Source organism: Palaemon carinicauda, chromosome 5 (genome assembly GCF_036898095.1).
Source record: "Palaemon carinicauda isolate YSFRI2023 chromosome 5, ASM3689809v2, whole genome shotgun sequence".
In the NCBI taxonomy this organism is placed as follows: domain Eukaryota; kingdom Metazoa; phylum Arthropoda; class Malacostraca; order Decapoda; family Palaemonidae; genus Palaemon; species Palaemon carinicauda.
The window spans coordinates 154332669-154342668 of NC_090729.1; positions in this window are offsets into that span (position 1 = coordinate 154332669).

A 10000-nucleotide genomic window follows, 5' to 3' on the forward strand; every position below is an offset into this window, starting at 1 on the left:
GAAGCAAATAAAACTCTTGTAATGTCAAGGCAACTGGACAACGCCCATTTAGAGTCCAATGTATTGGATATTCGAAGTAGACGATCTCTATCCATTCCATCAGCCAAGGATGACAAGGAATATAGCACACTATATCCTACACTGCTAACGCATAACATAATACTCCATACACTAAAGTTAATGAGTTTTTCATTTATTTAGAGAATAGATTGTAAATGTGTGTAAGAATTTGAATTAAATCTGTTCCTGAGAATGACAATGCAGAAATAGAAATGCTTGGACTGATGTGTTCTAGAAAGAGCGTCTCATTTAACTCCCGATTGGCTGCTAACTAGATGTGTGGTAAAATCTTCATCTTTAATTTTCTTCATATATATATATATATATATATATATATATATATATATATATATATATATATATATATATATATATATATATATATATATATATATATATATATATATATATATATATATATATATATATATATATATAAAACAATTAACAATTTAACCATTTTTTTCACAAGACACACGTGAGTGATTACGTAGCTAACAACTAAAAAGATAATGAATTCCATCCCTCAAATGGTTTGAATTGTCATTTCATATACCTGGAGTTAAAATCTGATAACATGAACGACTACGTTATATCATAAGAGGTCGTTATTGATTTAAGCCAATAACCCCAAATCGCTTTGTTGGCAGATTGAAATATATTTCTCATTTACTTGTCAGTCAATGTAAAGATCCAACCTAATAATTCCATTATGTTACAAACACTAGATGACAATATCCAACGATAAATGTGGTTATTTCTTTTGGAGCCCATGGTTAGTGAGTCAACCTTCTATGTCCGCAATATCATTCTGGCTGTAACCCTCAGTGCATGTATGTTTTCGCATTCTTGGTAACTCGTAACAGTGCCTGTTCTCTTGTCAGTAAATCTAATATTTCTCATCATGAATGAGAAATAGTAGAATGAAAAGTAATTTTTCTCTATTTCTAAAGAATTTGAAGAGAAGTTAGTTGGAGTTTCAATACTTCGTAATATCTCAGAAAGCTATCAATGCAAACATTTCCAAAGAATATAAAAAATGTACGTTTCAAAACTGCCTTGCAATAAACTCTAGTTACAGTAATATAAAAAAATATATTTTAGTTGTTCTCAAATTTCCACCTATCCTGTAGAAATACGTCAATCTTAGTTACATGAATTCATCATGAAGTTCATCGAGTTTGTTCTTTGTAAAAAATTTGTAACGTCTTCCCTTACAATATATAAACTGGTGCTTCAGTACTTCTGGTTCGTCGTTTAAAATATAGTAAGTATTGCAGTTTCAAATATTAAAGAAGGAAGAGAGAGAGAGAGAGAGAGAGAGAGAGAGAGAGAGAGAGAGAGAGAGAGAGAGAGAGAGAGAGAGAGAGAGAGAGTTCAATAATCAATCAGGATATTTAATTTTCCTTCCCTCTTCCGTTTTAAGGAGTACAATGCAATTAAGTTCCTGAGTACTAAAGTGTTCGCAGCTTAGGATTCGTTATAACCGAAGGAATGTTAAAAGCACGATAGCGAGGAAAATAGATAATAGGCCGTATTGGAGACTCAGTAGCATAATTCGTTGTTTATTTAGCATTAAAAAGTCCAGTTTCTTACTTACTGTATTTTTATGATTCTACTTTTCATTTTTGAAGAATTTTGTTTCCCTTATGTAATCTGTTTAAGGTAGACAACATAAAAATAGAGAAGAATAACAATAAAAGATATTGCTCAATAATAAAACATCATTATTTTAGCCAAAAGTAACCAGCTTTGATTCGAAGTTAGAATTTCCAGTTTTAATTCTATCATAAAGAATCAAAATATGTATGTATAAAGTATATATATATATATATATATATATATATATATATATATATATATATATATATATATATATATATATACATATATATATATATATATATATATATATATATATATATATATATATATATATATATATATATATATATATATACTATGAACATGTGAAAACAAGAAATGGACATGGGAAGGACGTATAATGGGAATGACAGATAATATATACGGGCAATCAGAATGAAAGAAAGGTTCCCTAGAGATTGCAAAAGAAGCAGGGGAAGGAAGGGGAAGATGATGGATTGACTAACTAAAAAAGTTTGCGAGTCTGGACTGACATAGAAAGACCATATACAGACGGGAGTGGAAGGACATGTCTTGAAGACTTTCTTTCGCAGTGGACTAGTAACGGCTGATGATATGTATATTTACTTACATATATGTGTGTGTGTGTGTGTGTGTGTGTTTCAATGCGTTCATATGTTTGTGATAAAGTGGAAGAGTAAGCGACATTAACGGCCGTGAAATATTTCATTTTTGAGAAACTATTAACATTACAGAACCCTGTAAAAGGAAAGCGCTTTATCTCTCAACTTTTAGTAATTATTCATTGCGGTTTTTGTGAAGTTGCATGAAATAAATCCCATTTTTTCGACGTGTGACTCGTGCAGTATATCAAAAGCTACCCTTTCACCTCAGGATACAAGGTATTAAAAGTAAAACTTTAATGGAAAATGACTGGGCAAAATGTTTTATGGCAAATGCCGCCGTAAATCATCCACTCTCACTCCATGCTATTCACATACACACAAAACATATACAACAAGCTCCTCTGATTCCATGGGAAAGACGTTTTACAAATGCTGCGATAAATTTTCATTCTTTCTCTCTGTCACACACACGCACGCACACACACACACATCTAACATCGGATACACTCCTTGATTCGTTCAAGTCGAAGGCCACATATTGCAAAAGTTTCTTTTGTCTTCTTCCAAGGCAAACTTTAAGACAAACTGAGAGTGTTTCTCTTTCCTGGATGTCTGTCTGCCACCGTAATTGTGAATGCATGGAGTATGGTAAAGAGGAAAAGGACGAGAAAGAGGGGAGAGAATTTGAAAAAATGAAAAAACAAATTACTTGCATAAAATTGATTTTTCACTTGTAGTGGTTTTGTAACACAGAGAAATAACAAAAGCATATCCTATCTACGTTTTCTTCCACAGTGCAACTGACATCGGAATCCATGTCAAACTGTTATTGAATATAATAAATTGATTTAGAATCTATTAGTCTTCCGTTATTTTGTTATAGATTTTTATGCCTATGTCAACCATGGGGGCCTATGAATACCCGAGTTGTCTTTAGTTAATGTTAATTGTTCAATCACTGCAATGAAGCAATCGTCATACAAGATGCAACATTTGCCTCATCTATTGCTGCCTCACTTTACAGATAGAGAGCAAGATTCGGCAACCCTGAACCTATCAATTCCGGAAGGGATCCCACTTTCACATCTCAACTGTAGATAGATTAGGTTGTGACTCAAAAGCGGGATGAAAGCAACTGAGTACTCTATTATAGACACATCGGATATATATAAACACTAGGTCCTGGCAAGAAGGTAAAAAAATGCAACATGCTATTTCTTGCCCAACCGGCAACTGCTTCTTTTAACAGTTAACAATGAGAAAAGCAGACAGGATTATGCAAGTTGTTGTCTGTGAGAGGGGAGACGAAGATACAAAGGAAAATATATACAAAAAAGAGAAATGTTGTTACTATGTACGATCGTCTGACACATGGGTGGTACATGGCTCCCGCCCTAAAAATGACATACTGTACATATTAAATAGGGCACCCTGATCTAGAGACGTGAACTATAGGCGGGTCATCTGCCAGGAGATAAGCAGGTTTTAGATGATCAATGGAGACCCGGTTTTCTTTAACGTGAATGTTTAGTAGGAATGCTTTCGGAGTGCGCCGGATCACAAGGAAAGGGCCCGTGTAATGGGGCGTTAGCAGTGGCTTGCCAGTGTCGTTGCGCAGGAAGACGTGCGTTGCAGAGTGCAAGTCTGTCGGTATGTGATGCATCACTGGGATCTTGTAAGTCTGGCTGCATGGAGTAAATTTTCCCTTGGCATGACGTATGCGCTGGAGATCGTTGGAGTAGGTTACAGAAGAAAAAAATTCGGCAGGGACGACCAACGGGTCGCCATGCACTATTTCAGCTGCCGAGACATCCAGGGCGTCTTTAGGAGTGGTTCTTAGTCCCAGGAGGAGCCAGAGATGCTGAGTAAACCAGTTGGAGTCCTTGCAATGGGACATCAAAGGTACTTTGAGGATGCGATGAAAACGTTCAGCCATTCCATTGGCAGCAAGGTTATAGGCATTTGTCTGATGTAGGGTGATGCCCAGGAGATTCGCTAATAATATCTACAATTGAGATGTGAAAGTGGTACCCCTGTCAGAAGTAATATCCTCAGGGATACCAAAATCTTGCTATCCATCCTGAGAGTAAGGCAGATGTGTTTCCATGGGAATGGCTTCAGGCCACCAAGTTGAGCGCTTGATGATGGTAAATAGGTAACGATGTCCTTGTGATGTGGGTAGGGGGCCTAAAACATCAAAGTGAACGTGGGCAAACGACGCTGAGGTTGAGGAAAGGTGCCCATCATGAATCTGTGTGTCGATGTACTTTGGAAATTTGGCAAGAAGTACAGGAATGGACCCAATCCTTAGCATCCTTAGTAATGCCGTGCCAAAAGAACTTCGTTTTCAGCGGCTATGCTGTAGAACGGCGCAAGGGATGTGAAAGGCCATGAATGAAATCAAACACCTGTCGGCGCATAGGAACAGGAATCCATGGTCGCGGTCTATCAGTACTGACGTCTCAGAGGAGGGTGGTGTTGGAGTGGTCAAGGGGACATCTTCCTATGGAGGGATGTGCAGGATGTCCTACATGCTTGATACTCTGGATCTTCTCTTGGGATGCCAAGGCGGTGTAATCCATTCCAAGTTGAACGGCGGCCAATGTGTTTCTTGACAGGGCATCGGCAATGGGATTCATTTCCCCAGGGACGTGTTGAAGGGTGCAATTGTATTCAGCCATGGCGGAGAGATGTCAGAATTGACGGGCGGACCAGGCGTCGGACTGTCGAGTGAAGGCGTGCACCAGAGGCATGTGGTCTGTGCAAATGATGAAGAGCGTACCTTCTAAGAAAGAGGGAAAATGACAGACAGCCAAGTGCACCACCAGCAATTTGTGATTGAAGGTAGAATAACCGGATTCTGCCTTGGACAGTTTTCTGCTGAAGAAGGCCACTGGGCGGGGCGAGCCATTGACCACCTGCTCGAGTACTGCACAAATAGCGTCGTCGCTGGCATCAGTGGAGAGAAGGAGAGGGGCATGTGGGATAGGAAAAGTGAGAACCGCAGCGGTTGATAGGGCCTTCTTTGCATAACAAAAGTCAACTTCTTGAAGGGAACCCCAATTCAGGTCCTTTGGCTTGCCCTTGAGGGAGGCGTAGAGGGGAGCAAGAGTGACGGCAATGGCTGGCAGAAAACGGTGATAATAGTTGATCATGCCCAAGAATTCCTGCAGTGATTTGATGGTCGAGGCCATGGAGAAGTTATGATCGGCTACTACCTTCTCAGGGAGGGGATGGACTCCTTCAGGAGTGATGCGGTGCCCTAAGAATGACACTTCGTTGGCGTCAAAGGTACACTTGTCGCACCGGATTACAGGGCCATTTTGTTGTAGGCGGTCAAGGATGATGCACAGGTGACGGATGTGTTCCTCTTTTGAGAAAGAGAACACAAGTATGTCGTCCACGTAACATACACAGAAGGGTAGGTCCCCTAAGATGCCATCCATGAGACGTTGAAAAGTGGCCCCAGCATTACGCAGGCCAAAACAGGTGTAATTGAAGGTGTATGTACTGAAGGGAGTGGTGATAGCGGTCTTGGGGATGTTTTCTGGGTTCATAGGCACTTGATAATACCCCTTCAGGAGGTCGATGGTGGAGAAAACCTTCGCTTTTTGCAGGTAGGAGGTTATGTCGGCGATGTTTGGGAGGGGGGTAGTGATCCGGTTCTGTTTGCATGTTCAAGCGTCTGTAATCCCCACATGGACAGAGAGAGATGTCTTTCTTCAAGACAATGTGTAAGGGTGACGACCATGGGCTGGAGGCCTTTTGGCAAAGGCCCTCTGCTTGCATTTCGGTGAACGTCTGTTTGACGGCTGCCAATCGATCTGGTGCCAGATGTCTGAATTTGGCAAAGACATGTGGTCCTGCTGCCTTGATATGATGATATATGCTGTGTTCTGCAGGAGCCGTGGGTGTTTGGCAAAGTTGTGGACAGAAAACTTCTGGGTAGGACGTGAGGAGGTGGGCGTAAGCATCCGTGGGTGTGTTGATGTGGGGAGCAAGGTTCAAGGGGGAGGGTTGAAGAGGTGTCGACAAGTACATGACATGTCTGCGTTGACTAATCGTTGGTGAGCGACATCGACCAGAAGGTGGAAATGAGAGAGGAATTTTGCACCGAGGATTGGCAATGTGACGTCGGCAATGAGTAACTTCCAATTAAATTTGCCGTTTCCAAACGATAATGTGAGGTTTTCGTAACTAGGTGGGTATCGCAGATCCGTTGGTAGCTATCAGGCGGACATCGGCAGATTTAGACAGATTACGTTGTGTCCTGAAGAGTTCCCTTGGCAAAGGAGAACGATAAGCACCAGTGTCTACCAAAAATCAAATGCCCGTTCCTGCATGATGTAAACAGAAAAGGTTAGAAACATGGGAGGCCACCGCCACAAGCGATGGCCTACTTTCACGTTTTTTGGCCACTAACAATCCTTGGCACATTTCTTTGAGTCAGCCCAAATCAGGAGTGGTAGTAGCACATCGCCGGCCGATGGGCGGCGGTAAGTAGCTGTAGAAGTCGTTGGTTAGGGTACGAGCGAGTGGTGAGTAATGGGTGGCTTTGGCGCCGCTCCGGCACGTCAAGGGGTAGGCGTGTGTGTCCTACGGCATTCACGTCAGCTTTGGTTGACGTTGAATAGGTGTCCTCTTCGTCAGGAGTGGAGGCATTGATGGAGGTCTTGAAAACCATTGTGACGTGGCTGTCCATAAGAGGGTTGGCTTTTGTCATCAAGTACTTTATGGGTAAACTATCGACATCAGGTATGGCAGCGCGTACAGGTTCAGGTAAACGCGTAGCCAAAGGGCACGAAGTAGGTTCGCCTCACGAGGAGAGCCATCTGCGGTAGGTTGCAGGCGAGTGATACTGGGCATTTCCCTGAGGGCGAGCGAAGCCCTTTGGTCCCCTAATAGTTGTTGAGAGAGCTTATACGGGCGGCTGGCGACGGAGAGTACTGCTGCAGAAGGTATGTTTTGAGGGCTTCATACGTTATTGAGGCTTCTCCTAGTTCACAAAGCCAGTAGGAGATTTCAGGGAAGGTGTGCTCAGGTATCAACGCGAGAACATAATCTCCTTTGGTGGTTGAGCGAGTAACGCCTTGATGCGAAACTGGACTTCTGCACGCTGAAACCAACCAAACGCCTCCGGGAAGGTGTCCTCAGGTATCAACGCGAGAACATAATCTTCTTTGGTGGTTGAGCGAGTAACGCCTTGATGCGGAACTGGACTTCTGCACGCTGAAACCAAGCAAACGCCTCTCCACTGGCGAACGACTAAAGTTTCAATGGGGCGGCCATAGTAACAGTAAGGGTGGGGGAAGGTGGGAGGAGTGATTCGATTTCCCGTGTTACCCATGTGTCGAGCCAAGAGTAAGTTGTAACTCAAAAGTGGGATGAAAGGAACTGAGTATTTTATTATAGACGCATCGGGTATATATACACACTAGGTCCCGGGAAGAAGGTCACAAAATACATGCTATTTTTTGTCCAACCAGCAACCAGTTCTGTTAACAGTTAACAATGAGAAAAGCAGACAGGTTCATGCAAGTTGCTGTCAATGCGAGGGGAGAGCAAAGATACAAAGGATAATATATACAAAAAATAGAAATGTTGTTACTATGTACGATCGTGTCAAACACTTGTGGTACAAGGGGATCTTCTTGGCACCACGTACGTTATACTACCGCTTATAACCCAACAGCCAAGTTGAGTCAACGTCAGGGAGGAATGTTTCCATAATACCCTCAAGGTAGCTCTGATGTCCCGCTGCAACGATTCCACCTGGTTTCCATAACTTCCCTTGGTTTTCCTTATACTGAGGATCACTCCCTGGGACACCATGGGTGTCTCAGAAGCTGAAATGGTATACGGCTTTCCGATGGTTTTCTAGCATTTTTTTTTTCCACTGTCTTCCACCTTTACCCCCTGACGCTAGGCTTACAGGCGCCAACCAAAGAAGCACATGCCAAAAGACCTATCCACAGTCACAAACATCATCATATGCAAGGATGCTTGCAACCATAGCTTACGCCAGCATTCCTTGTTACCCGTTCATGTGCACCAGTTACGTGTTAACTGGAAAACAGTGAATGCAACTGATTTTATTTGGAGGGAGCATGCGCATATATATAACCTATTTCAGTCAAGAACGGCACAAAAATTCAAACACAATGAGACAAGCATATACGCACATAAACAGGTTATCAGCGCATGGGGAGAGCAATAACTACAATATATATATATATATATATATATATATATATATATATATATATATATATATATATATATATATATATACATACATATATATATATATATATATATATATATATATATATATATATATATATATATATATATATATATATATATATATATATATATATATACAGACACACCGTTAAAATGTACGAGCGTGTGTGATAGACATGCAGTAAATAGCTCCCCTTAAATAAGATATACATGTGAAATAGGGTGCTCTGATCTTAAGATGCGTACTGTAGGTGGGTCATCTAGCAGGAGGAATGCAGGTTTTAGGCGCTCACTGGAGACCCAGTCTTCCTCGCCACCGATGTTGAGGAAGAATGCTTTCGGTGAATGACAGATAACGAGGAAAGGGCCGTGTAAGGGGGTGTTAACGGTGGCTTGCACTACATGTGCAGATCTCTCGGTATGTGTTGCTTAGCATAGGTCTTATAAGTCTGGCGGTACGAAGTAAATTTTCCCAAAATATGATGTAGGCGCTGGAGATTGTTGGTGGAGGTTTCTGACGGAAAAAAAAAAATCGGCAGGGTCGACCAATGGGTCGCTATACACTATTTCAGTTGCCGACACATCAAGGGCGCTGGAGTTCTTGCAGCAGGACATCAGCGCTGCTCTGAGGATATGGTGAAAACGTTCAACCATACCGTTGTATGCGGTTGTCTGATTGAAGGTTGATACCTATGAGATTCGCTAACGATATCCGTGAGAGTTGACAGTGGTACCCGTATCCATTGTTAGCATTTTAGATCAACAAATATTGATGAATAAAAATATAATCGCTGGTAATCTTATAACCTTCTTTGCGGAGTTAATAACCGTTCTTAGTGTAACAGTGAGTATACAACTCTGATAGTGTTACCACTTTTGAAAATAGCTTGATTAGTTTTAGGTGGAACGACCCAGCCATGAGAGAAGTTTCAAAGAACTTTGTTTTCAGAATAAACATTATCCGTTTCATTCTCCATAAGAAGAAATTTATTTATGCAATAAATCAATTGTTTAGAACTACTATCTTGTATACAGGGATTCTAATTGCTTACACTTTTTCAAATAATATATTTTGTGCATTATACATAACCATAATGAATATATTTATACTAGATGCACTAAATTTTCCTCTTATGTTATGCAATGAAGCAAATAATTCCTTAAATTTAATTAATTTTTTTGGTGTATTTTACTCACGTAATTCCCGGTAACTTACTAAACTAAAAGAATAAAGTTATGAATTATATTGATCATAAAACCACTGGAAAAAATTCTCAAGGAATAAAGTTCATTTAATCGAAAACCGTTGAAGAATGAAATTTTCAAGTAGTCTTAAAGAAAACAAGTTTATGAGGTCTTTCTATCAGTAATAAAAGACAATAATGTTAAGCAAGCATATATGAGATACAGCTTTAAGGTTACATTGTCTCTCTCTCTCTCTCTCTCTCTCTCTCTCTCTCTCT